This window comes from Bubalus bubalis, chromosome 11 (assembly GCF_019923935.1).
Source record: "Bubalus bubalis isolate 160015118507 breed Murrah chromosome 11, NDDB_SH_1, whole genome shotgun sequence".
Lineage (NCBI taxonomy): Eukaryota > Metazoa > Chordata > Mammalia > Artiodactyla > Bovidae > Bubalus > Bubalus bubalis.
The window spans coordinates 35,568,968-35,596,961 of NC_059167.1; the positions used below are offsets into that span (position 1 = coordinate 35,568,968).

Genomic DNA, 27,994 nt, shown 5'->3' on the forward strand with positions numbered 1-27,994 from the left:
CCCACAGAGATGAAGAGAACTGAAAATTACAGCCACAAATTTTTGAAAGCTGGAAAATAAATGGTTAAGAGGTAAAGGACCCAAAGACCCAAGAAAACTGAACCCTAAGGTAAGCATCAAGAAATAGGCCTCCAAAAGGCTCAGTGGGGATAAATGGGAAGAATTAACAGAAAATCTTTCTGAAATGCAATTCTCAGGTACCCTTCCACTCTCTCAGGCAGGCAGATAAATGCCTTTCCTTCACCCATGCAACACTGAAGGTAATCTAAGGAGGTTTATAAATAAACAGAGGTTTACATGGACTGGAGACCACTAGGTAAGGTGAAGACAGTTTAAACTAACACATGTACTAGATTCCAGTCCCCAGTGTGTTGATAAACAAACGTCTAACAACTGGCAGGGGTCTGGTGAGCAGAGGAAGCGGGGGAAACAAGGGTAGTTATTTGTAATATTTGCTGCTTACCACAGCTGCTTCAAGCAACCAATGTCACTGAATGCAGAATTCAGAAGAGATGCCTGTGACAACATGGTATTCCCACTCTATAGACAGATGTACATACTCTCAAGAGCATCCACAATTAAAAATGTAATACAATAAACAGAGAGTGGTGAGCTTTTATATTTATTAATTTTAATAGAACATTTAATAAGTCTGTATAATCTTTAATAATTGTTGTATGTAGCAACTCACTCACAAAGTTCCTGAAAACAACTGTCTCTGATGTGCTAGTACTACCCACTAACCCCAGACCCCTTTGTCAATACCTTTCTCAAAAGACTGACAGCCAGGCCTTCACTTCCAGGCAGTGATTAGAAGAGACATCTCTGGGGAATTTGCCCAGCGATTAGTCTACAAGGAAAAATATAAAAATATTGACAAGTTCTCAAACTATATTTGACCAGCCAGATCATCCTACTTCAAAGCTCACAATTGGTAAGTCCTACTTGCACATTCAGAGCTTCCAGTCAGCTTCTTAGGATCCAACTCTTAAATATCAGGAAACAGCCAAGCATTAGACATTCTAGTATAAAAAATAGAAATGGAAATAGGAAAAGAAAGATGAGAGACCTGGGCAGTCATACAGCACTCTGCACTTTGAAGAGCTCCACATTAGGTTTGATGCTCTGCTGTTGCTGTCTTATAATTCTTTAATAACGTTAAACAAGGGGCCCCACATTTTCACTCTGTACTCAGCTCTGCAAATTATGTAGCTAGTCCTGACAGAGACTATACAGGCAAAAGAAAATTCTGGAGAGAAAGACACCATTAATATTTTCAGAAATATAGCACAAAATAATATAAACATGAAGCAAGAACAGTATGTTAAAAAAAAAAAAAGGACAACAAAGAGAATCAGAAAGTGATCACAAGCATGCTTCCTTGCTAATTTAAACTGTAAGAGCTGAAATGAAAAACTCAATAGAATAGCATAAGAATTCTGGAACATGAGTCCAGGAGGTCCAATATCTGAATAATAAGAGTTCAAAAGGAGATAAAAAGAAAAAAGGGATAAGTCATCAAGAATGTGTCTGTGATGCAGGAGACCTAGGTTCAATCCCTGGGTCACGAAGATCTCCTGGAGAAGGGAATAGCAACCCACTCCAGTATTCTTGCCTGGAGAATTTCATGGACAGAAGCACCTGGCAGGCTTCAGTCCATGGGAGTCACAAAGAGTCAGACACAACTGAGCAACTAACACACATCAACAAAACAGTTTCATGATAGAAAGGATTCATCAAATGCTCAGCACAATGGATGAAACCAAACTCACACTAAGGTATATTATTGTGCAATTTTAAACACTGAGAAACAAAAGAACTGATCACATAAATAATTAAGAACTTAATGACTTTGGCTTCAAGAACAATGCAGTAAACTTGGAGGAAACTATAAAACAATTAAGTCATGCCTTGAAAATTTACAAGCTAGAATTCTATACCCAGCCAAACTATCAATTAAAAGTAAGGACAGAATAAGATGGGTTCAGTCATTCAAAGTCTCCAAGCTGATTAAAAATCAAACCTTCCCTTTCTCAGGCAGCTATTGGAGAATACGTTCTGACAAAGTAAGACACAAGAAGATATGAGATCTAAAAAACTAGAACTCAACACAAAGAGGAAAAGAGTAACCCTAAGATGCTGGTGAAGGGAAGACCCAAATAAGAGGTACACATAAAATCAATGGGCAACCAGTCAATATGGGACCATATATTCAGGAATTTGAGAAGCTAATAGAACACCTTAAGTGTTGGGATTTCCTGAAAGGAAATTTGGGCAAGTTGCAATCTGAACTGTAAAAGGCATTAATATAAAAGTAAGCAACAACAAAGAAAAACAGAAATTTCACAGAAAACCAAAATTGTATAGAAAAGTAAAAGTGTTCACAGCTTGTTAAATGGCTTAACTGTGAATAGCACATTCACTCTTCACTGTGTAAACACTGAACACTGATCTAAGCAGTTATGAACACCTATACCAAGATGGGAAAAGAAAAAAGGTACCTGGAGATGTGGAAAAAGAACTATATCTTCATCTGCCATAATGGGAAATAAAGATAATACCGGAAGCTGAGAAATCAAGAAATCAGAATACAAGAATGCTATTAAGAATGACAAGGTTCAGAACTTACTATCCCAAAATACAGTGCCTTGGCATAGTGATTATTTTAAGCTGAAGAAATTTGAGAAATGACAGGTGCAGGAAGGACTAACTGACCTCTTTGGACTCTGAAGCAGGTCCTAAGACCCTCGTGTGAGAAAGGCTTTCCCTATATCTGGAGGAAGGGAGGATCCTTATTTCTGAAGATGAACAAAGAGAAATTCAAAGTAACTGGCCTTGTTAAGCTTCCCATTTATTAACCTTAGTTCATATTATTTTGTCCTATCACATTCTTCCATGACTTCCTACTCTTTCAAACTCAGTATCAAAATGCTCAGGCCTGGATTTCCCTGGGAGTCCAGTGGCTAAGAACACACCTGCCAATGTGGGGGACAAGGGTTGATCCCTGTTCTGGGAAGATCCCACATGCCAAGGGGCAACAAGGCCCCTGTGCCACAACTAATGAGCCCACGCTCTAGAACTCGCATGACTTTACAAGAGAAGCCACTGCAATGAGAAGACGATGTACCACAACTAGAGAGAAGCCCCACTCACTGTAATAAGACAAAGTCCATGCATGGCAATGGAGACCCAGTGCAGCCATAACTAAATACATACATACACGTGTGTGTTAGTCGCTCAGTCCTACTCTTTGCAACCCCACAGACTGTAGCCCGCCAGGCTCCTATATCCATGGAATTCTCCAGACAAGAATACTGGAGTGAGTTATCATTTCCTTGTCCAGGGAATCTGCCAGACCTAGGGCTCAAACCTGGGTCTCCCGCATTGCAGGCAGGTTCTTTATTGTCTGAACTACCAGGGAAGTCCACAAATAACTACATGCTGCATCTACTGCTGCTAAGTCGCTTCAGTCGTGTCCAACTCTGTGCGACCCCATAGACGGAAGCCCACCAGGCTCCCCCGTCCTTGGGATTCTCCAGGCAAGAACACTGGAGTGGGGTGCCATTGCCTTCTCCAAATAACTACATATACACATTAAAAAAAAAAAAAAAGTGCTCAGGCCTAACCACTTCTTCAGGTTTTCATTTCCTTATGAAGACTCATCACACAAAATCTATATTATCAATAAATAAATGTGTATGCTTTTCCTTTGTTTGTATGTCTCTTGTCAGTCCATTTACAGGATCCTAGCTACAGAACCCAGGAGGACAGTAGGAAAAAGAATTTTTACTCCCCTCCAAGAACACAGAGGTAAGAATCAGCTATAAGAAATTAAAGCGTTTGCCTCTAGGGAAGAATTGGGGGATCAAGTGGGAGAACTGCTGCTTTTCAAAACAAGTCTTATAGAGCTATTGAATCATTAAACTATGCATTTAACACACTGATAGAAAAAATACAAAACAAAAACATGAGAAAAACTAGCACCAAGTTCAGCTTGATTTAGTTCATGATTCTTTTTTTTCAGATTACAAGTTTTCCCAATAAGAAACTGTTCTCCTTTCATTTGTTGTATTTCCCATTTTTCTACAATTGATTACTCATATAATAAAAAGTTAATCATCTTCCTACTGTCTGATATTCTAAGTCATCTGCAACTCCAATTATTATTTTGGGATATTCCTATATCATATGATACCCAACCTGGCCCAACTCAGGAAAAGGTAGCAGTTGTCCTTCACAGAGTTACCACAGCAATTTATACCAAATGACTTCCTATCGCACAAAGGGTTTCCCTCTGCAAGCCTACAATTCTGTCAAAACACGACAAAAAGACTAAACTTAACCCTGTAAGAAATTCAAATAAAAAACACAACAAACTCGAGAATGAGCATTTAAGGGGCAACAAATTCAATTTTTTTCATATCTTTATTACCCTAGACACTAAAAGATTTCAGTACATATAAATTACAAAAAGTGAAGTCACTCAGTCGTGTCCAACTCTTTGCACCCCATGGACTGTAGCCTACCAGGCTCCTCTGTCCATGGGATTTTCCAGGCAATAGTACTGGAGTGGATTGCCATTTCCTTCTCCAGGGGATCTTCCTGACCCAGGGATTGAACCCAGGTCTCCCGCATTGTAGACAGGCGCTTTACCATCTGAGCCACCAGGGAAGTCCAAATTACAATACACAACATATTAAATACAACTGATAGCATTTAGTATTTATTTTTAATCTTTCTTTATAGAGCTGTCAGGTTGACCTTAACTAGCTAGTAAAGTTATTATACAATCAGTTTACAAAACACAGTTCAGATAAGTGAATGCTGTCACATCCTCTTGTGCACCTCCAGATGAGGGTAGTCATGGTCAGCACAGGACATTTAAGGAGGAATCTGCTTACCACAGAGAACTGAGACAATCTGCAGACAGATATGCTCCAGGCAAAGCAGCTACACGTTTTCACTTATTCCTTTAAGAGTGATTTGATTTGTTTGGATTTGGTATAGAATCACTTCTGGATTTTAGGAAAACGAAACAAGGTTTTACAGCTTGCTATGTTATGTTATGAGCTTGTTATGAGTGCTGCACTCAATATGTCAGCAAATTTGGAAAACTCAGCAGTGGCCACAGGACTGGAAAAGGTCAGTTTTCATTCCAATCCCAAAGAAAGGCAATGCCAAAGAATGCTCAGACTACCGCACAATTGCACTCATCTCACATGCTAGTCAAGTAATGCTCAAAATTCTCCAAGCCAGGCTTCAGCAATACGTGAACCGTGAACTTCCTGATGTTCAAGCTGGTTTTAGAAAAGGCAGAGGAACCAGAGATCAAATCGCCAACATCCGCTGGATCATGGAAAAAGCAAGAGAGTTCCAGAAAAACATCTATTTCTGCTTTATTGATTATGGCAAAGCCTTTGTGTGGATCACAATAAACTGTGGAAAATTCTTCAAGAGATGGGAATACCAGACCACCTGACCGGCCTCTTGAGAAACCTATATGCAGGTCAGGAAGCAACAGTTAGAACTGGACATGGAACAACAGAGTGGTTCCAAATAGGAAAAGGAGTACGTCAAGGCTGTATATTGTCACCCTGCTTATTTAACTTCTATGCAGAGTACATCATGAGAAACGCTGGGCTGGAAGAAGCACGAGCTGGAATCAAGATTGCCGGGAGAAATATCAATAACCTCAGTTAGGCAGATGACACCACCCTTATGGCAGAAAGTGAAGAGGACCTAAAAAGCCTCTTGATGAAAGTGAAAGAGGAGAGTGAAAAAGTTGGCTTAAAGCTCAACATACAGAAAACGAAGATCATGGCATCTGGTCCCATCACTTCATGGGAAACAGATGGGGAAACAGTGGAAACTGTCAGACTTTATTTTTTGGAGCTCCAAAATCACTGCAGATGGTGACTGCAGCCATGAAATTGAAAGACGCTTACTCCTTGGAAGGAAAGTTATGACCAACCTAGATAGCATATTCAAAAGCAGAGACATTACTTTGCCAGCAAAGGTCCGTCTAGTCAAGGCTATGGTTTTTTCCAGTAGTCATGTATGGATGTGAGGACTGTGAAGAAGGCTGAGCGCCAAAAAATTGATGCTTTTGAGCTGTGGTGTTGGAGAAGACTCTTGAGAGTCCCTACGTCCCTTGGACTGCAAGATCGAACCAGTCCATCCATCCTAAAGGAGATCAGTCCTGGGTGTTCACTGGAAGGACTGATGCTAAAGCTGAAATTCCAGTACTTTGGCCACCTCATGCGAAGAGTTGACTCATTGGAAAAGACTCTGATGCTGGGAGGGATTGGGGGCAGGAGGAGAAGGGGACGACAGAGGATGAGATGGCTGGATGGCATCACCGACTTGATGGAAGTGAGTCTCAGTGAACTCCAGGAGTTGGTGATGGACAGGGAGGCCTGGCGTGCTGCAATTCATAGGGTCGAAAAGAGTCGGATACAACTGAGCGACTGAAATGAACTGAACTGACTGATGTTATGTTAGCAGAAGGGGACGACAGAGGACGAGATGATTGGTTGGCATCACCGACTCAATGCACATGAGTTTGAGCAAGCTCCGAGAGGTGGTGAAGGACAGGGAAGCCTGGCATTCTGTAGTTCATGGGGTCGCAGAGAGTCGGACACAACTGAGCGACTGAACAGCAACAAAATATTGGTAGGCAAGTGGCTGTGAAGAAATCCTAATCAAAAAAGATTCCTTTTGCACTTAAAATTGAGGTGGGACAGATATACCTGAAGTCATAGTTAATTTACATTTCTCATCTCTGTTTTGCCTAATCATGGCAAAGACTATTTTGTCCTATTAATTAGTAAACCGTAGCATGGTAATGCGGCCTGTAGGATTATGAACACTCCTCACACACATACCTCTAAAGCCAGTAAAATATGTCTTTGACATTAAAAAAAAAAACAACCCAAATTTTCTCAAACTGTCAACAAAAACAAGTTGCTGCCAGAAGAATCTCTTTGTCAAAGTCAAATTAAACTTTGCCAGTACACACAAAAAACATACTTTCAGATGAGTGGCTGTCAACCAACTTAATCTTAGACCACTCAAAACTTCATGTTCACACTAGAGTGCTTTAGGTAAATAATACTAATCTCTTCCGGCTTCTAGGTAGCTTACAGCCTTAGTAAAGTTCATTTGGTTTCTTGCCACCTTTATCCATCCCCATCTAATCTTCCCCTCCAAAGCAGCTTTTTCCGTCATGTTTTGTTTTTGAAACAGCTTGTTTTTTCCACCCTAGGTTTTCCCAAAATATTTCAGGGTTCTGATAATTCTGCCAGTGACTAAATCTCCTCCTGGGAATAGCTGCCTCATTATCACTATTAAAAACAGTCACTCCTAATACTGACTGATAAGAATCTGGAAACTAGTTGTAACTTCGGGAATGCAAATCCCACCCTATCCAATCTAAAGATAAATGTATTACAAACGGAATAACAGACTCACCACAGGACAGAACTCAAGCAGTCTTTGTGTTCCATTTAAGCTATTGAGTTTTGTGTAATCCTAATTCTGACTAATATGAAGAATTTACCATACCTTCCTCATAACCTATTAATATGTAAATTACTAAGAGTCAAGCAAGCACAAAAGAAAAAAGGGGGAAAAAAATCACAACCCACACTCAACACAAAAACTCAGCAGCAAATGCCCTTATGTTTTTAAGGTAATACTGCCTTCCAACTGATCTCCTGTTTCAGAAATATTTTGTGCAGTACATGTGTTGTGTGGGTAACTTCTGTTCTTGGCAAGCTAGTGCTCCTGGCTTGGAAAATCAACAGCAGATAACCTAACGTAAGAGGTCTTTTCCTATATCCTTCAAATGGAACAACTACTTAGAAACCTAATTCTTCCAAAAAAGATATACAAACTAGAGATGATCATGAATTTACTTTCATCATCATCATTCTGCTTCTATCTAGCTTACTTAGTATTTGTGGAAAGTTACATAAGCAGAGTTCATTATTCTGGAAACGTCAAAGAGCAATGCAGAGATGATTCCCCCATCCATACACAACCCCCTAAAAAAAGCAATGTCCAAAAGCTCTTTCAAAACCAAAATCAACATGGGCCATTTTGCAGTGAAGGCAGAGAACATGTAACTCAGGGGTATGTAACGATTCTGTGGTATAAACTCCTTTGGCAGTATGCTAAGACTATAACTGGAATATTTTTTAAAGCAAAAATACATATACTGAGAAAATCTATTATATGGTTATCAAACTATTTAAAATTCATATAATATTCAATACATTTTTTACACTTGTTTTTAACACTTGTTATAACAAGTGCTAACAAGTCTAATAACTACCATAATTTCCAAATTATGACCAACATAAATGATATTTTCAAGGTATCTATAACAACTACAATGTGATATAAAAATATGATGTCAATTAATGACAGTCACAGGGATTGCTAACTTGCTGTGGTTTGTAGGTACATTTCAGTCAGAGATTAGTGAAAACAAGTAACTAACATTTTTCTCATTCAAGCTCACAGATCCTTGAAGCTTTTAAAGTATACTCATCTGGAGCATTTAAAGAGGTATTTAGAGATTACTTGGTTCAACCTCTTCATTTTAAAGGTAAGAGAATTAAGGAGGAACTGATGACACTGATTGCCTGAAGTACATTCATTCCAAATCACTGAGTTCTATTTAAAAGTAAACCACTGTTTTCTTCTGAAAACCTGAATCTCACATCTAGGCCTACTTAGAACTTGCTTCAAACTTGCACCTCAGTTACATCGTCTGTAAAATAAAAATAATAATCCAACTTTGGAGGAACTTTAATGTGAAAACCAAATTTAATAATCCATGTTGAAATACTACAGCAGTACCTTTAAGGGTAAGGCTAATTATCAATTAATTCCATGAGAAATCAAAGGCAAATTATTCTTATTCCTTCAGTTCAGTTCAATCGCTCAGTCATGTCCGACACTTTGCGACCCCATGAATCACGCCAGGCCTCCCTGTCCATCACCAACTCCCGGAGTTCACCCAAACTCATGTCCATCGAGTCGGTGATGCCATCCAGCCATCTCATCCTCTGTCGTCCCCTTCTCCTCCTGCCCCCAATCCCTCCCAGCATCAGAGTCTTTTCCAATGAGTCAACTCTTCGCATGAGGTGGCCAAAGTACTGGAGTTTCAGCTTTAGCATCAGTCCTTCCAGTGAACACCCAGGACTGATCTCCTTTAGGATGGATGGACTGGTTCGATCTCCTTGCAGTCCAAGGGACGTAGGGACTCTCAAGAGTCTTCTCCAACACCACAGCTCAAAAGCATCAATTTTTTGGCGCTCAGCCTTCTTCACAGTCCAAGTCCTCACATCCATACATGACTACTGGAAAAAACCATAGCCTTGACTAGACGGACCTTTGCTGGCAAAGTAATGTCTCTGCTTTTGAATACGCTATCTAGGTTGGTCATAACTTTCCTTCCAAGGAGTAAGCGTCTTTCAATTTCATGGCTGCAGTCACCATCTGCAGTGATTTTGGAGCTCCAAAAAATAAAGTCTGACAGTTTCCACTGTTTCCCCATCTGTTTCCCATGAAGTGATGGGACCAGATGCCATGATCTTCGTTTTCTGTATGTTGAGCTTTAAGCCAACTTTTTCACTCTCCTCTTTCACTTTCATCAAGAGGCTTTTTAGGTCCTCTTCACTTTCTGCCATAAGGGTGGTGTCATCTGCCTAACTGAGGTTATTGATATTTCTCCCGGCAATCTTGATTCCAGCTCGTGCTTCTTCCAGCCCAGCGTTTCTCATGATGTACTCTGCATAGAAGTTAAATAAGCAGGGTGACAATATACAGCCTTGACGTACTCCTTTTCCTATTTGGAACCACTCTGTTGTTCCATGTCCAGTTCTAACTGTTGCTTCCTGACCTGCATATAGGTTTCTCAAGAGGCCGGTCAGGTGGTCTGGTATTCCCATCTCTTATTCCTTAGTATACCTTAAATATCCTCAAATTCTAATTTATTTACTACATTAAATATGCTATCAAATGGATCGCCCAAAGGACAAACTGACCCTAAAACTAAGACACTTCAAGCAGAAAATATGTTTAGAATGAAAAGTACTGGCTTTGGAGTAAGACTATTACAAGCTATGTGCCTGTAATGCTATGCGAAATACTTGTTTTTATCTTATCCTCCAATTCTCAATTAGTAGTAAGAATAAATGCTAACAACCATACATATAAGACTACCATAATTAAATGTCAGTCCATGAAGAATATAAGATTCAAAGATAACCTCATAACACAGTAAGGAAACGTTTCTGATTTCTGCATTATGGATATTCACTTTCTCTTCCACATTACTTGATAAGATTATTTAAAATAGGATAAAGTATAGTACAAGTACGGAGAAGGCAATGGCACCCCACTCCAGTACTCTTGCCTGGAAAATCCCATGGACGGAATAGCCTGGTGGGCTGCAGTCCATGAGGTCGCTAAGAGTCGGAATACGACTGAGCGACTTCACTTTCACTTTTCACTTTCATGCACTGGAGAAGGAAATGGCAACCCACTCCAGTGTTCTTGCCTGGAGAATCTCAGAGACAGAGGAGCCTGGTAGGAGGCCGTCTATGGGGTCGCATAGAGTCGGACACGACTGAAGTGACTTAGCAGTAGCAGCAGCAGCATAATACAAGTAATATCCTTACTTCAGTGCAGCATCAAATAGCCAGCAATTTTTTTCCCATTGAAACTCCTTGTCAAAAAAAATTAATTACATATTAAAGACAGTATTACTGTGCATTGAAAAAGGAAGGGAATTAAAACTAAACACTATCCCCAAACTTCTAAACCAGACAAAAGCAAACAAACATTTGGAAGACAATAGTCACACAAAATAATTTAAGCACATATTTAAGTATGCAAGTGGGGGTAAAAATGCCAATAAGGGCAAGGCTACTCAAGTTCTCCCCACATATTCTGTCCTGCCTGCCTCCACAAAAGAATTCAGTGGCTGACTGTAGACACGTCAAAGTTATATGCAGACATTTTAGTTGACTAGGAACAATATACAGAAAATACAGTAGGTAGTCCTGCGAACACAAAAGGATCATAGTCTAAAGTAGATTTGTTAAACTAAGGATGGAAAAAAGAATCATTATCTGTCATGCCCTCCTGTCACACCCTCTTATTTGTAGTCATAACTGCAAGCTGTTTTAAAGACAATGGCAATGTTATTAAGGGTACCTTCATGCTGTGCCAAAGCACATACACAGAGCAATTCAGAACAATCAGTCTTACTTTCATAAAAGCAAAGGTTGCAGCCAAATGAAATGGGTGGATACCATATTAAACAACCTTGGAATTAGCTAATAGGATATGGGAAAAAATGATCCTAATGCCGATGCTAAATTCCCTTCCTTCTTTGCACACAAAAAAATTTTTACTATTTGAAAAGCACTAGTCAAGAAAGATTTCATTTACTAAGACCTAAACACAGCCTGTTTTTAAGCACAAAGATGCTTATTATTTCCTTGTATAATATATAAACTTAAAATATAAGCACAGGGGTTTCCCTGGTGGCTCAGTGGTAAAGAATCTGCCTGTCAATGCAGAAGATATGGGTTTGAACTCTGATCTGGGAAGATTCTACATGCCATGAAGCAACTAAGCCCATGCACCACAACTACTGAGCCTGTGCTCTAGAGTCCCGGGATTGCAACTATTGAGTCCACTTGCCCCAACTAATGAAGCCAGTGTGACTAGAGCCTGTGCTCTGCAACAAGAGAAGCCACCGCACTGAGCAGCCCATACACCGCAACTACAGAGTAGCCCCACTCATCACAACTAGAGAAAAAGCCTGCGTACCAACAAAGACCCAGAACAGCCAAAAACTTTATATACATATATATATATATATGTGGAAACCTTTAAATATAGACACTAATAACTCTAAAGAAAATCAGGTGTTTTATAAACATTTAATGAAAGTGAAGAGAAGGCAATGGCACCCCACTCCAGTACTCTTGCCTGGAAAATCCCATGGACGGAGGAGCCTGGTGGGCTGCAGTCCATGGGGTCAAGAGTCGGACACGACTGAGTGACTTCACTTTCACTTTTCACTTTCATGCACTGGAGAAAGAAATGGAAACGCACTTCACTGTTCTTGCCTGGAGAATCCCAGGGACGGGGAAGCCTGGTGGGCTACCGTCTATGGGGTCGCACAGAGTCGGACACGACTGAAGCGACTTAGCAGCAATGAAAGTGAAAACTGAACGAAGACAACAAGTAACAGTAAAACCTAATGCTTTGTTTGTTGCAGTTATTCTACTGCTCTATTCCTCAGGAAACAAATTATTCTCCCACTGGGTTTCCTGGCTCTGTTTTCCTAATTATAATGAAGTTTAAAACATTAAGCAATTGTTTTAGTCAGGCTTCTCTAGTTGTGGTACACAGGCTCAGCAGTTTCTGCACATGGACTTAGTTGTCTCGTGGCACGTGGGAACTTGGTTCCCTGACCAGGGATCAAACCCTCGTCCCCTACATTGGTAGGCAGGTTCTTAACCACTGGACCACCAGGGAAATCCCTAAGCAATTGTTTCTGGAAGTTCAGTAATCGCATAATTGTATGGCTTACTTTCAGAGAATAAACGAATTGCTTTTTAAACAACTAGGAAGAGGAGGACTATGTATTATATACATGAAAACATTTACGTAGGCCTTTCAGCAAGAATGTAAAGTTTATTTGATAAAACTAGTTATTCTTTACTACTAGACCACACAGATTTAAAATGCACTTTCTTCATCACTGTGGCATGTCAATATTTTAATCAATTGAATTCAGTCTAAATTAATTACGTTAGTTAATGCTCTGTTAACTGGCTTCAAGGCAAAAATCAGAAAAGGAACAAAGAAAGAGCTTAAACAATGATAGAACTATAATTACATGAACATAACCTTATACACAGACATAGTACTATTAGTAGTAAAACAGAAACATGAGGGACAAAATTCAAGTCTTAGGAGAAATTTCACTACCAAACTGATTCAGTGAAAACTTTTATACAACAATTTAATAGCTTGCATTTAAGATTCGTATTTATGAAAGATGTTTTTAGATATAATTTTAATGCATTAATTAGAACTTATACGTTAGGTCAACAGCTAGTACAACGGAAATCTATTGCTCAAACCAAACGGAAAGAAGAGTGTCTTCTCAGATATGCTGTTTTTAATAGAACCCCACAAGAGTTTAAGCTCTTCCTGGGCAGCTTCTCAGAAGGTATAGTATCTACTGCCCTATTTTGCTCTAAGAAAAGGAACCATTTATGAAAATTTCTGCCAAAAATTCCAAGGTACATAAAATTCAAAATTTTAATAAATCTTTTTAAAATATTCATTTTGAAAACCAGGTTTACACAGAGCTCCAAACCTAGAAAAATGATTAAAATAAAAATAGGCTAGAGGTGCCTCCCTGGTGGCTCAGTGGTGGGGAGTCCATCTGTCAATGCTGGAGACGCAAATTCAACCTCTGATTGAGGAGGATCCCACACGCTGCAAAGCAACTGAGCCCACGCACAACTACTGAGCCTGCTAGAGGCCAGGAACCCCAAGTACTGAAGCCCAGTGCCCTACAGCCTGTGCTCCACGAGAGAAGTCACCTCAATGACTATGCACTGCAACTAGCCAGGAGCCCCGCTCACTGCAACTAGAGGAAATTTCACGCAGGAAAGAAGATCCAGCACGGCCAAAAATAAATCAATTAAAAATATGTTGGAGATTTCCAGTGGTTCAGGTCAGGAAACTAAGATTCCACATGCCACACTGCATGGTCAATAAAGAAAATAAATAAAAATAAAAAATAGGTTGACCACATAAATTATAGGCTATTTACAGTGACTTTGGGCAAAATCATTTATCATTAAGGCTGCTTGCTGTTGCTGAGTCGCTAAGTCATGTCCAATTCTTTGAGACCCCATGGACTGCAGCACGCCAGCCTTCCCTGTCCTTCACTATCTCCCAGACTTTGCTCAAACTGATGTCCATTGAATCGGTGATGAAATCCAACCACCTCATCCTCTGTCGCCCTCTTCTCTTCCTGCCCTCGATCTTTCCCAGCATCAGGGATTTTTCCGTTGAGTTAGCTCTTTGCATCAGGTGCCCAAAGTACTGGAGCTTCAGCTTCAGCATCAGTCCTTCCAATGAATATTCAGGACTGATTTCCTTTAGGATGGACTGGATGAATCTCCCTGCAGTCCAAGGCACTCTCAAGAGTCTTCTCCAACACCACAGTTCAAAAGCATCAATTCTTTGGTGCTCAGCCTTCTTTCTGGTCCAACTCTCACATCCACACATGACTACTGCAAAAACCATAGCTTTGACTAGACGGACCTTTGTCAGCAAAGTGATGTTTCTACTTTTTAATACGCTGTCTAGGTTTGTCATAGCTTTTCTTCCAAGGAGCAAGCATCTTTTAATTTCATGGTTGCGGTCACCATCTGCAGTGACTTTGGAGGCCAAGAAAATAAAGTTTCTAACTCTTTCCACTGTTTCCCCATCTATTTGCCATGAAGTGATGGGACCAGATGCCATGATCTTTGAATGTTGAGCTTTAAGTCAACTTTTTCACTCTCCTCTTTCCCTTTCATCAACAGGCTCTTTAGTTCTTCGTAGCTTTCTGCCATAAGGGTGGTGTCCTCTGCGTATCTGAGGTTGTTGATATTTCTCCCTGCAATCTTGATTCCAGCTTGTGAGTCATCCAGCCTGGCATTTCACATGATGCATTCTGTATATAAGTTAAAAAAGGAGGATGACAATATACAGCCTTGACGTACTCCTTTTCTAGTCCTGGACTGGTCCCGTTGTTCCATGTCCGGTTCTAACTGTTGCTTCTTGTCCTGCATACAGGTTTCTCAGAAGACAGGTAAGGTGGTCTGGTATTCCCATCTCTTTAAGAATTTTCAAAACAAAAACAAAAACAAACAAACAAAAAAAAAACAACAAAAAAAAAGAGTTTTCCAGTTTGTTTTGATCCACACAAAGGCTTCAGCATAGTCAATGAAGCACAAGTAGATGTTTTTCTGGAATTTCCTTGCTTTTTCTATGAGTCAACAAGGATCGGCAATTTGATCTCTGGTTCCTCTGCCTTTCCTAAATCCAGCTGGTACATCTGGAAGTTCTCAGTTCACGTACTATTAAGCCTAGCTTGAAGGATTTTGAGCATTACCTTGCTTGCATGTGAAATGAGTGCAACTGTTCAGTAGTTTGAACATTCTTTGGCATTACCTTTCTTTGGGATTGGAATAAAAACTGACCTTTTTCAGTCCTGTGGGCACTGCTGAGTTTTCCAGATTTGCTGGTATATTAAGACTGAGGCCATACTTTGAAATTTATCTGGTAAACTTGATGAGAATGATGCAAAAGTTTAGCACTTACCCAAAGTACCGCAAAAGGCAAAACAAAGATACATTTCACATCTGTGGGCATTCCAAAAAACTGCCTAAAGCAAGTATAATGCTGCAAATCTTTTCTAAATTACTTATTATAAATAATAAATTATTTTTAAAACAAAATAAGGAAATAAAAATTTCAATCTGTTTTATGTACTGGGTTGGCTGGCCAATAAGTTCATTTGGGTTCTTCTGTAACATCTTATAGAAAAAGCCAAATGAACTTTTTGGCTGACCCAGTATTTGAAACCTATTAAAGGTCAAAAGAAAAAACAGCTTAATTGAACAGAACATAGAAAACTAATAAATATTTCATTTCAATTGAACCCCACATCTCATCCTCAGTACTTTGAAGTACAGGAACTCTGCTAATCCTTTAACATCTGTGGAAGCTTCAGTTTGGGGTATTTTGTTTTGTGCTTTTGCTCTGCAATTACATGACTGCTTTGGATCAAAGAAAGATGATATGAAAACATAGAATTATTCAAGTTTACAATAAAATAAAGTGGTGGAAGAGGAAAAGGAGACTGCTATATAAAAATCACTGAAAGATTCCACTCTGCTCAAAAATGACTTAAAATTATATCTAATTAGTATCCAAACTTAAATATTCTAAAAGATTTTTTTCATGAAAGAGAATGACAGTGATAGTATTAAGGAAATTCAGGGTTGGTGTTCCAAGAATTTGAGATGATCTGAGGAGAAGGCAATGGCACCCCACTCCAGTACTCTTGCCTGGAAAATCCCATGGACAGAGGGCCTGGTGGGCTGCAGTCCATGGGGTCACTAAGAGTCAGACACGACTGAGAGACTTCACTTTCATTTTTCACTTTCATGCATTGGAGAAGGAAATGGCAACCCATTCCAGTGTTCTTGCCTGGAGAATCCCAGGGACGGGGGAGCCTGGTGGGCTGCCGTCAATGGGGTTGCACAGAGTGGGACACGACTGAAGCGACTTAGCAGCAGCAGCAGCAGCAATTTCCAACATGAAAAGTATAGTACTCAATTCTGGAGGGTCTTTTTAAATTTTTAAATGATAGAATGGAGGTTATCATAGTAAAAGCTAAAGTCACAAGCATAAACATAAACCTAGAGCCAATCTCATTAGAATTGAGACATATACTAACTCATATTAAACAATTTCATCCTTTTACCAGCAGACATATCATTGTAACTAAGCAATAAATTCAAATACTATTCTTTCCCTTGTGCATCCTTAAAAGGTAACAGATTGATTTATTTTCTGATATAAGATCCTAAATTTGTTTAATGTATGCAATCATATACACGCTTTTTACAAACACCCATTACTGAGGCCTTCTTAAACCCACCAAAAAAAAAAGTTAGATGAGATGGTATTTCCCTCCATGATTTAGCTTAATTCTAAGAATATTCCTCCAGGATTCTGTCCGAAGTATAGCAATATACCTACATTAGGTTAATGCACTAGTTCATGATACTTTTCATATTAAAATTTTATAACATCAATCCACTAAAAAAAAAAAACCCTAAAAACAGATTTTATAGTCTAAGATGTAAAACCACTCATCAAAGTATCAATTCACCCTTCTCAAAAGATTAACTAAGTACACAGTTTTATAATGACAAAGTACACAACTAATCTTGAGAGGAAGTCATAGCAGTTGAATTTAATATATGCCAAAGCCCTCATTTCAGATGCTACCTTAACTCCACATCTAGTATTACAGAGTGAATAACAAATTATGGTAGTAAAGCCCCACAAAATCCTCTTTACTGGTAGAAATAATCAGTAAGGAGATTATCTGTCTTTCACCATATACCAGTGGTGGTGTCAGACCTCTGGAAAGTGGCATGAGATTTTCTGTTTACCACAAGGAAACCCAGAAGTTTAGGAACATGGGACTTGCTCATTGGTTAATCACTGATGGAGACCAGAGTAATAAAACTCTCCAAGTCCAAAATTAAATGTAACTTGCCCAATTTTGTAAGCTAAAGAGAGACAAGTTCTGAGAACTAAGGAAGGCAATCATTTAAGGTCTCCTAAACCTCTGAAGTATAAATATAACTCCTGGTGCACCAAAAAAAAATATATAATGTTTCAGTTCCTATTTTTTTTCTTAAAGTATTTCAAGTTAGGTGTTTTAATACATTTTGATAACAGCTCCTTAGTCTTTCCAAAATAACTAACAACCATTATTGAACACTTAGTATTTTCCAAGACTTAAATGAAGCCCAAACAACAAATAAATTGGATAAGTATCATCTAAGCCCTCCTATGGTGCTGACATTCTAACAGGGAAGGCAGAAAAACAGTTATAAAACAAACATACAAGAGCTAAAACTATAAAACTCTTAAATCTTCATGACCTGGGATTAAGCAATAGTTTCTTACGTATGATACCAAAGTTACAAACAACAGAAGAAAAGATAGAGTCCCGCAAAATTTAAAACTTTTTTAACTACCAAGAAAGTGAAAAACACAGCCTCGCAGAATGGGATAAAATATGTGCAATTAATATTTCTGATAAAGGATTTGTATATAGAATATAATGAACTCTTGTAACTCAATAATAATACAAAGTAATACAAACAATACAAAGAGATAGCTCAATTAAAAATAAGGAAGGGAGACTTGCCTGGAGCTCCAGTGGCTAAGACTGCACTCCCAATGCAGGGAGCCCAGGTTTGATCCCTGGTCAGAGAACTAGATGCCACCTACTGCCCCTAAAGATTCTGCATGCCACAATTAAGACCCAGTGCAGCCAAATAATGGCACCCCACTCCAGTACTCTTGCCTGGAAAATCCCATGGACGGAGGAGCCTGGTAGGCTGCAGTCCATGGGGTCGCTAAGAGTCGGAATACGACTGAGCGACTTCACTTTCACTTTTCACTTTCATGCATTGGAGAAGGAAATGGCAACCCACTCCAGTGTTCTTGCCTGGAGAATCCCAGGGACGGGGGAGCCTGGTGGGCTGCCGTCTATGGGGTCACACGGAGTTGAACACGACTGAAATGACTTAGCAGCAGCCAAATAAATAAATAAATATTTTTTCTAAAAAAAGAGGAAAGGATATTCATAGAAAATTCCCCAAAGAAGATACACTAATGGCAATAAGGACATGAAAACATGCTCAACACCATTAGCTACCAGAAAAACTCAAATCAAACCCACAATGAGATCGACTTCACACACACTCAGGATGATTAAAATCAAAAAGAGGCAATTCTTGTTGGAAAGAATATGGCTAAGCTGGAACTGTAATACACTCGTGTTGGAAATGTAAAATACGTGGCAGCTATGGAGAACAGCTTGGCAATTCTTCAAAAGACTAAACATAGAGTTGCCATATGATTCAGCAATTCCACTCCTACTTATGGTCTCTAGAGAAACAAAAACATACTCTACACAAAACTTGTACATGGATGTTCATAACAGCATTATTCATAATAGCCAAAAATTAAAACAACCTAAATGTACATCAATTGATGAACAGTGTATATCCATACGCTGAAATACTATTCAGCCATAAAAAGGAATGAAGTGCTGGTATGTGTTACATGGATAAACCTTGAAAACATTATGCTAAGTGAAAGAAGTCAGACAAAGATCACATAAAGTATGGTTTCATTTATATGAAATATCCAGAATAAGCAAATCTAGGGAGAGAGAAGGTAGATTTAGTGGTTGTTATTAATAGTCACTGGAGGGATGGGGGAAATGTGTGTGACTGTTAATAAGTATAGGGATTCTTTTTGGTATCTTTATGACAGCAGCTAGAATTCTCATGACTTGAATTAAGTGTTCTGTAATTGATTCTGGTTGTGTTCACACAATTCCGTGAATAGCACGGAACTGTACACTTTATTAGGGTTAGGGTTTGGGTTAGGGTTAGGCTAATTGCATGGTATGTGAATTATGTTTCAATAAAGTTGTTATTTTTAAAAAATGGGTATTAAGAAACATATAAAAGGAAACTTCATCTAATATGGAGAATCAGGAGAGTTTAGTGAAGACCTGGATGCTGGGTTTTAGTTGCAGCACATGGGATCCAGTTCCCTGACCAAGGATCAAACCTGAGCTCCCTGCTTTGGGAGTGTGGAGTCTTAGCCACTGGATGACCAGGGAAGTCCCCAAACCCTTAATTATTATATTTAATCCTAATAACCCTTTGAAGTATGGGCAGTTATTATCATCATTTTACAGATAAGGAAACTGAGACATGGTGAAGAAAAATAATCTGCCCAAGGTCACAGCAAGTGGTGCTATTATGACTTGAACAAAAGCATTCTGGCCCCAAAGTCCCCCATACTCTAATACTTCACTACCCACCCTCTCCTGGAAATTGCCTATCAGTTAATTACAACATAGTTTTGTATATTCAATCCTGTACAGTAAGCAGATACATTATACATTTATACACAAGTTTCTTTGGTTGAGCACTAGGTGAAGTATTTAACTTGGGTTTAGAAACCATGTTTTGTAATACTTTTAACCTTTAAACTCTGGAATCACACTCAGCAAGACAGGTTTATTGATTATTAGTGGCTCTGAGAATTAAGACTTCCTGAAAGACATCTGTTTCACACAACTGAGGTATTTACTCATTATATTATCACCATATCATTTATGTGTATAAACCAGTAAGTGGAATGTGGTTAGAACTTGTGGTAAAGAAATGTTTTAGTATTTGTGTAAGAAAGCAGATCAGGCTTGGGTTTCTAGCATGAGTATCTGCATGGATGATAGTCCCTATGTCTATGAGACATCAAAATCAAAATAAATAATAGCTGGATATGTGGACCTGGTCCTCAGAAGAACTGGACCAAGGAGGTAAACTTGGAAGTTTAGGCATACAGCATGGTAGCTCAAAGCCATGATATTAGGTTAATGCAAAAGTAATAGCAGTTTCGGATCCTGAATTTTAATTCATTATAACTAGGCTCAAACACATCCTTAGTAATCAAAATAGGAACCATTACAACCAACACATTTTTGCCAATGAGAAATATTTGTTTATTCCCATAGCAAAAAAAAAAAAAAATCCATGCTTCAAAATTTAATGAACTCTTGGAAAGCATTTTCTGCATCCGGCTGGTTGTGGAAGCATTTTCCCTGCAAAAAGTTGTCAAGATGCTTAAAGAAGCGGTAGTCAGTTGGTGGGAGGTTCAGTGAATATGGCAGATGAGGCAAAACCTCGTAAACCAATCCATTCAACTTTTGAAGAACTGGTTGTGTGATGTACAGTCAGACATTGTCACAGAGAACTGGGCCCTTTCTGTTGACCAACGCCAGCTGCAGGCACTGCAGTTTTCAGTGCATCTCACTGATTTGCTGAGCTTACTTCTCAGATGTAATGGTTTCGCTGGGATTCAGAAAGTTGTAGTGGATGAGACCGACAGCAGGCCACCAAACAGTGACCATGACCTTTTTTTTGGTACATGACCACTGAGCTGATCGTTGCTGGTTGTAATATAAAATCCACTTTTTGTTGCAGATCACAATCCGGTCAAGAAATGGTTCACTGCTGTTGTGCAGAATAAGAGAAGACAACACTCCAAAATGATGATTTTTTTGATTTGTAGTCAGCTCAGGAGGCACCAACTTTTCGAACTTTTTCACCTTTCCAATTTGCCTCAAATGCCAAATGACCACAGAATGATCAACACTGAATTCTTGGGCAACTTCTTGTGTAGTTGTAAGTGGATCAGCTTCCATGATGCTCTCAGTTGGTCACTGTCAACTTCCAATGGCTGGCCACTGGTTTCCTCATCTTTAAGGCTCTTGTCTCCTTTGCAAAACTTCTTGAATGACCACTGCACTGTACATTCATTAGCAGTTGCTGGGCCAAATGTGTTCTTAATGTTCCAAACTGTCTCCACAGCTTTATGACCCAATTTGAACTCAAATAAGAAACCACTCAAATTTGCTTTTTGCCTAACATAATTTCCATAGTCTAAAATGCATGTAAAATAAATAGCAAGTAATAATTCATTAGCAAAAAACATAAAGCAAGAAATGTATATTAAAAGATGTATGACATAACCACATTTATTTAAAATGTATTCCAATATCAAATGGCAAAGTTCAACAAGGGAAAACCGAAATTACTTTTGCACCAACTTAATAACAGATTATAAATGCCTAAGGAGAAAGCACTGGAGAAGGCTTGCCTGGAGAATCCCATGGACGGAGGAGCCTAGGGGGGCTGCAGTCCATGGGGTTGCTAAGGGTCGGACACGACTGAGCAACTTCACTTTCACTTTTCACTTTCATGCATTGGAGAAGGAAATGGCAACCCACTCCAGTGTTCTTGCCTGGAGAATCCCAGGGACGGGGGAGCCTGGTGGGCTGCCGTCTATGGGGTCGCACAGAGTCTGACACGACTGAAGTAAACTTAGCAGCAGCAGCAGCTGCCCAGAGCAAAGCCCTACAGAACTCTGATAATTCTCAGATAAGGAACTTAAAAGGAGACCAAAAGGAGCCCAGAGCAAAGTAGGAGATATACTACTCCAATTAAATATTTTTTTACCAAGGTCACCAGCAACATAACTAATAATCCAATGGAAACATATGACTCTTTAAAACTTCAAACTAAATTCTACTTGAAACAAAATGTATGGAGCACCTACCATATGCCAGGCAAATCTGTTGCCTGTAACTTGACCCTATCTTCTCCCTTGGCTTCTGAAATATCACTCACTCCCTTGTTGTTACTTCTTTTGAACACGTGTTATCTTGTTTCTCTCTTTCCATCCACTCAAAACATTTCAAGATTTCCCCAGAATTCTGAGTCTTCTCTTCTTCATGCAAGCTCTCCCAGGGCAATTTCACCTAATCCTCTGAGTACCATCTAACTGCCAATAATTCTCCCACACCTCACCTTTAGAATTGACTTTGCTTCTGGGCTTCAGATCCTATTTCCCACTGCCAACCAACCATATATTTATTAATACAAACTACGCCTCTTTCTTTCTATATTCTCTCTTCAAAAAACACAACTATCCACCCAGAGGACCAAGCCAGAAATCTGTGACTCTTCCTAGAGCAACTGTTCTCAACCTTATCTGGGTATTAGAACTCCCAGGAGCTTAAAAAAAAAGAAACTCACTCATCAGTCTAGTAATAATATGGTAACAATAATCCTGTTAATTATCCTGTTCTATGTCTCTTACACACATGCTCGTAAAGTACTTAGCAAAAATGCTTGTGAGCACCCAGGAAAATGGAGCTATCTTCATAAACATTTTAAATTCAGCTCTTCTGAAGTCTTAAGTTTCTGATTAGAATCAACATTTGTTTAAACTATTTCACTAACAAAAAGACAAACAGAAGAAAAATTTGTTTGTAAGACCCTCTAAGGTAAACTTTAAAAACGTTCAAATTCACTGATGAGCCATAAACCAGGGTGGGGGGTGGGGGAGGGGCTGCACCAATATATTCAAACAAGCTAACAGGAGAAGCCCATTATATACGTTACTTAAAAGAGTTTGCAAATAAGACATTCAACTCCATAGTGATAGCAAAGCTCCTCTTTGGTGTTACTTTGTATTTTGAGTATTTTCAAAAAAGAATAATGAAGATTTAACACAGCCGCTATCTTTCAAAGTATAATGCTTTGTTCGTGTCCCTTGCCCAATGATGCTAGTTTAGCAAATCTACTTCTTCTTGAAAAGATGTGCAGGAATGGGCAAATGGTTAAGTCAGTAAGTTCATTTAAGGCTGCAAATTCTGCTTTCACCTAAGACGGCCAGTTTCTTATAACTTTAGAATTAACAGGATAGTTCACAAATAGCCTGGAATGTGACAGGAAACCAAAGAATAAAAGTTACCAAAACTTTTGACTGGAATAAAGAGTGCAGGTTATTTTTAATCGTTGTTTGCTTTAGCTGAACAAATGCATAGTACATTTGTGTTACAAATGGATCAGAAGAAAGCTATGTATTTAAAAAATAAAATGTGCATGCAAATGCCACCAGAGTATATAAACACACACACACACAAAAAATCCTTAAAAAAAAAAAATAAAACTTACAAGCTTTTGCACATCAAAGAAAACCATAAACAAAACAAAAAGGCAACTTAAAGATTTCGAGAAAATATCTGAAAATGATGTGACCAATAAGAGCTTAATTTCCAAAATATATAAACAGCTCATACAACTCAGTAAAAAAAAAAAAAAAAAAAAATCAAAATATGGGCAGAGGACTTCCCTTGTGGTCCAGTGGGTATTAATCCGCCTGCCAATTCAGGGGACACAGGTTCCATCCGTGGTCCAGGAGGATTCCACATGCCACGGAGCAAATAGGCCCATGCTCCACAACTACTGAGCCCTTGCACATTAGAGCCCGAGCTCCACAACAAAAGAAGCCACCAAAATGAGAAGGCCAGGCGCTGCAACCAGAGAGTAGCCTCTTGTTTGCTGCAACTAGACAAAGGCTTTGCACAGTAACAAAGACCCAGCGCAGCCAGAAATAAGCACATTTAAAAAAAAAAAACAAAAACAAAAAAGGTAGCTTTAAAAAAAAAGGGGCAGAAGACCCAAACAGACATTTATCCAAAGAAGATTTACAGATGGCCAACAAGCACATGAAACATCACTATTTACTAGAGAAATGCAAATCAAAACTACAACAGAGTATCACCTCACACCAATCAGAAGAGCCAACAGTAAAAAGTCCACAAACAATAAATGTTGGTGAGGGTGTGGCAAAAAGGGAATCCTTCGATGCTGTTAGTGGGAATGTAAATTGGTATAGCCAATATGGAGAACAGTATGGAGGTTCCTTAAAAAAAGTTACCAATCCTACTGCTTGACATGTTTCTGGAGAAAATTATAATTCAAAAGGATAAACACACCCCAATGTTCAAAGCAGCACTATATACAATAGCAAAGACATGGAAGCAACCTAAATGTCCATCAATAGGTGGATAAAGATGTGGTACCAATACAATCACAAATGGAATACTACTCAGCCATTCAAGATGAAATAATGCCATTTGTAGCAGCATGGATAGACCCAAGATTACCATACTAAATGAAGTAAGTCAGACAGAGAAAGACAAATATCATATGCTAACACTTCAATGTGAACTTTAAAATATGATACAAATAAACTATTTACAAAACAGAAACAGATTCAGACAGAGAGAACAAACTTACGGTTACCAAAGAGAAAAAGGAGGTGAGAAGGATAAATTAGGAGTTAGGAATTAGCAGATACAAACCACTATATATAAAACAGAGAAACAATGAGGTACTACTGTATAATACAATGGACTATATTCAATACCTTGCAACAACCTATAATGGAAAGAATATGAAAAATACAAATATGTAACTGAATCACTTTGCTGTATACCAGAAATACAACACTGTAAATCAACTACAATAAAAAATTTTAATTTTAATAAAATTCTAAAATGTACAAATTAGTAATCTTTGTATCTTCAGAATTACTAGTATATTTAGAATGTTTACTGGTGATATACAAGAGCTTAATAAAAACATTTCATTCTAGACACAATAACTGCATCTGGGGAAGACACTGAAAGGTAGAGTGTGAAAAAATGACTGACCTTCCAATATACACCCTTTTGTATCATTTAAAACGTTTACTCTGTGCATGTATTATATATCGTATAAGTATGCCTCCAGAGTCAATCGCCAATTTACAGGAGATACAGAGGACATAAGAACATGTTAATTAAGCTAAGCCTCAGGGATACAGTCATTAAAACCCAGACTGAAAAACCCTAAAAGCCATAAAATAAAATCTGATTTCTTTAATAAACAGATTCACAAGGCAGAGAGAAAATGAGAGCAGTAGATTAAAAGGGACTTAAAGGTCATTACCAACCAACTGCAAATTAGGAACTTTATTTGGATACTGATTCAAACTATGACATCTGAGACAGGTGAACCTTTCTTTGAACATGGACATTTGATGATATTAAGGAATTTAAGGGGGTGATATATATATACATTTTTTGAGTCCTTATCTTTTAAAGATACCCTGGACTCCAATTAATACTTGGAATTTGCTTAAAAATAATCCAGGAGGATGAAGCAAGAGGTAATAAATGAAACAAAACTGGGCATGATTTGACACAGTGGTAAAGAATCCACCTGCCAGTCCAGGACACACAGAGTCTCGAATTCCATCTCTGGGTCAAGAAGATCCCCAGAATAGAAAATCACAACCCACTCCAGTATTCCTGCCTGAGAAATGCCATAAACAGAGAGGAGCCTGGTGGGCTATACAGTCCATGGGATCACAAAGAGTCAGTCACAACTTAGTGACTGAGCATGAATACAAAGCTGTGACGGGAACATGGGGGTTTATTAAGGCACTGCATCTACTTTTATGTGATTAAAATCTTCCATAACAAGTCAGAAAGTCAAATACTTGCAAGATATAAATATTTTTATATAAATGAAGAAAACCAAATCATTTAAAAATGATACCACATACAACTTGAATATATGTGGGTTTTAGATGACATAAAGGAATTTGATGATAATGCTCAAAATTCTCCAAGCCAGGCTTCAGCAATATGTGAACCGTGAACTTCCTGATGTTCCAGCTGGTTTTAGAAAAGGCAGAGGAACCAGAGATCAAATTGCCAACATCCGCTGGATCATGGAAAAAGCAAGAGAGTTCCAGAAAAACATCTATTTCTGCTTTATTGACTATGCCAAAGCCTTTGACTGTGAGGATCACAATAAACTGTGGAAAATTCTGAAAAAGATGGGAATACCAGACCACCTGAGAAATCTGTATGCAGGTCAGGAAGCAACAGTTAGAACTGGACATAGAACAACAGACTGGTTCCAAGTAGGAAAAGGAGTAAGTCAAGGCTGTATATTGTCACCCTGCTTATTTAACTTCTATGCAGAGTACATCATGAGAAACGCTGGACTGGAAGAAACACAAGCTGGAATCAAGATTGCCGGGAGAAATATCAATAACCTCAGTTAGGCAGATGACACCACCCTTATGGCAGAAAGTGAAGAGGAACTAAAAAGCCTCTTGATGAAAGTGAAAGAGGAGAGTGAAAAAGTTGGCTTAAAGCTCAACATTCAAAAAACGAAGATCATGGCATCTGGTCCCATCACTTCATGGCAAATAGATGGGGAAACAGTGTCAGACTTTATTTTTGGGGGCTTCAAAATCACTGCAGATGGTGACTGCAGCCATGAAATTAAAAGAGGCTTACTCCTTGGAAGAAAAGTTATAACCAACCTATATAGCATATTCAAAAGCAGAGACATTACTTTGCCAACAAAGGTCCGTCTAGTCAAGGCTATGGTTTTTCCTGTGGTCATGTATGGATGTGAGAGTTGGACTGTGAGGAAGGCTGAGTGCTGAAGAATTGATGCTTTTGAACTGTGGTGTTGGAGAAGACTCTTGAGAGTCCCTTGGACTGCAAGGAGATCCAACCAGTCCTTCCTGAAGGAGATCAGCCCTGGGATTTCTTTGGAAGGAATGATGCTAAAGCTGAAACTCCAGTACTTTGGCCACCTCATGTGAAGAGTTGACTCATTGGAAAAGACTCTGATGCTGGGAGGGATTGGGGGCAGGAGGAGAAGGGGACGACAGAGGATGAGATGGCTGGAGGGCAGCACTGACTTGATGGACGTGAGTCTGGGTGAACTCCAGGAGTTGGTGATGGACAGGGAGGCCTGGCGTGCTGCGATTCATGGGGTCGCAAAGAGTCGGACACGACTGAGCAACTGAACTGAACTGAAGATGAAGATTAAAACTCAGAAGCTAGGGGTCAGATCAATAACTAATTTTGTTAGATTATATAATGGTATTGTGGTTATGAGGAAATTGCTTTTTTAAAAGACAAAATATTGATGTATTTACAACTAAAAAAATGGTATGTCTAGAATTTGCTTTAAAATTTTTTTTAGTTGGGACAAAGACAAGAATAAACAAGCATGGCAAAATGTTAAAACTAACTGGTACATATATAGGGGCTCATGGACTATATGGTAGTGTGTATTTCCATCTTAAGATGTAAACAACATTATAATAATATCAACAGTAAAAATAATAGATTCTAAGAACTTCCTCCACTATGCGAAAGAAGGGGAAAAAACAAGATAGATAATCCAAACTAAAACCCTAATTCAGATAAGGGTCAAGATTTGGGGGGAGGAAGCAAGAACCACTAAACAAGGGTTTTACTCACTCAACTCACCGTGAATTCTACACACAGCAGAGTATGGTAAAGAAAGTCCCAGTGTTCCACCATATTGGAGGCAACAGCCAAAGCAAAAAAAAAAAAAAATTTTTTTCAAGAATTATTTCCTCCTGTCAGTTTTTGCCCAAGAAATCCATTTATAAAGAACTTTCAAAAATTTCTTAAGTTCAAGAGTTAGGATTGTCAGTGAGTGTTTTGTATAGACATAAAGCTTCCCTAATACCCTGAGCACATACAATTCTGACAGGACATAAGAGTTTCTGGGCGTGAAAATGGTATTCTTTCATTCCTAGTTCTCTGGCTCTGCTCCAAGACCACTTTTATCAAGTTATCTTGAGTGAGATCCTTTTTTAGGGGGAACAGGAGAAA

General features: G+C 38.8%; 1 protein-coding gene across 4 annotated transcripts in view; it reads right to left on the reverse strand.

The window, feature by feature from the left end:
- The window catches only part of FBXO34 (F-box protein 34), an 81,984-nt gene that overhangs the window by 34,888 nt on the left and 19,102 nt on the right, over positions 1–27,994 (reverse strand). For 2 of the 4 annotated variants that reach the window (XM_006068144.4, XM_044924947.2), the window contains exon 2: positions 766–850. The exons of the other annotated variants lie outside the window; for them this stretch is intronic. The gene's annotated coding sequence lies outside the window, so the exon portion shown is untranslated. The remainder of the gene's footprint in view (positions 1–765; positions 851–27,994) is intronic. 4 annotated transcript variants of the gene reach the window in all.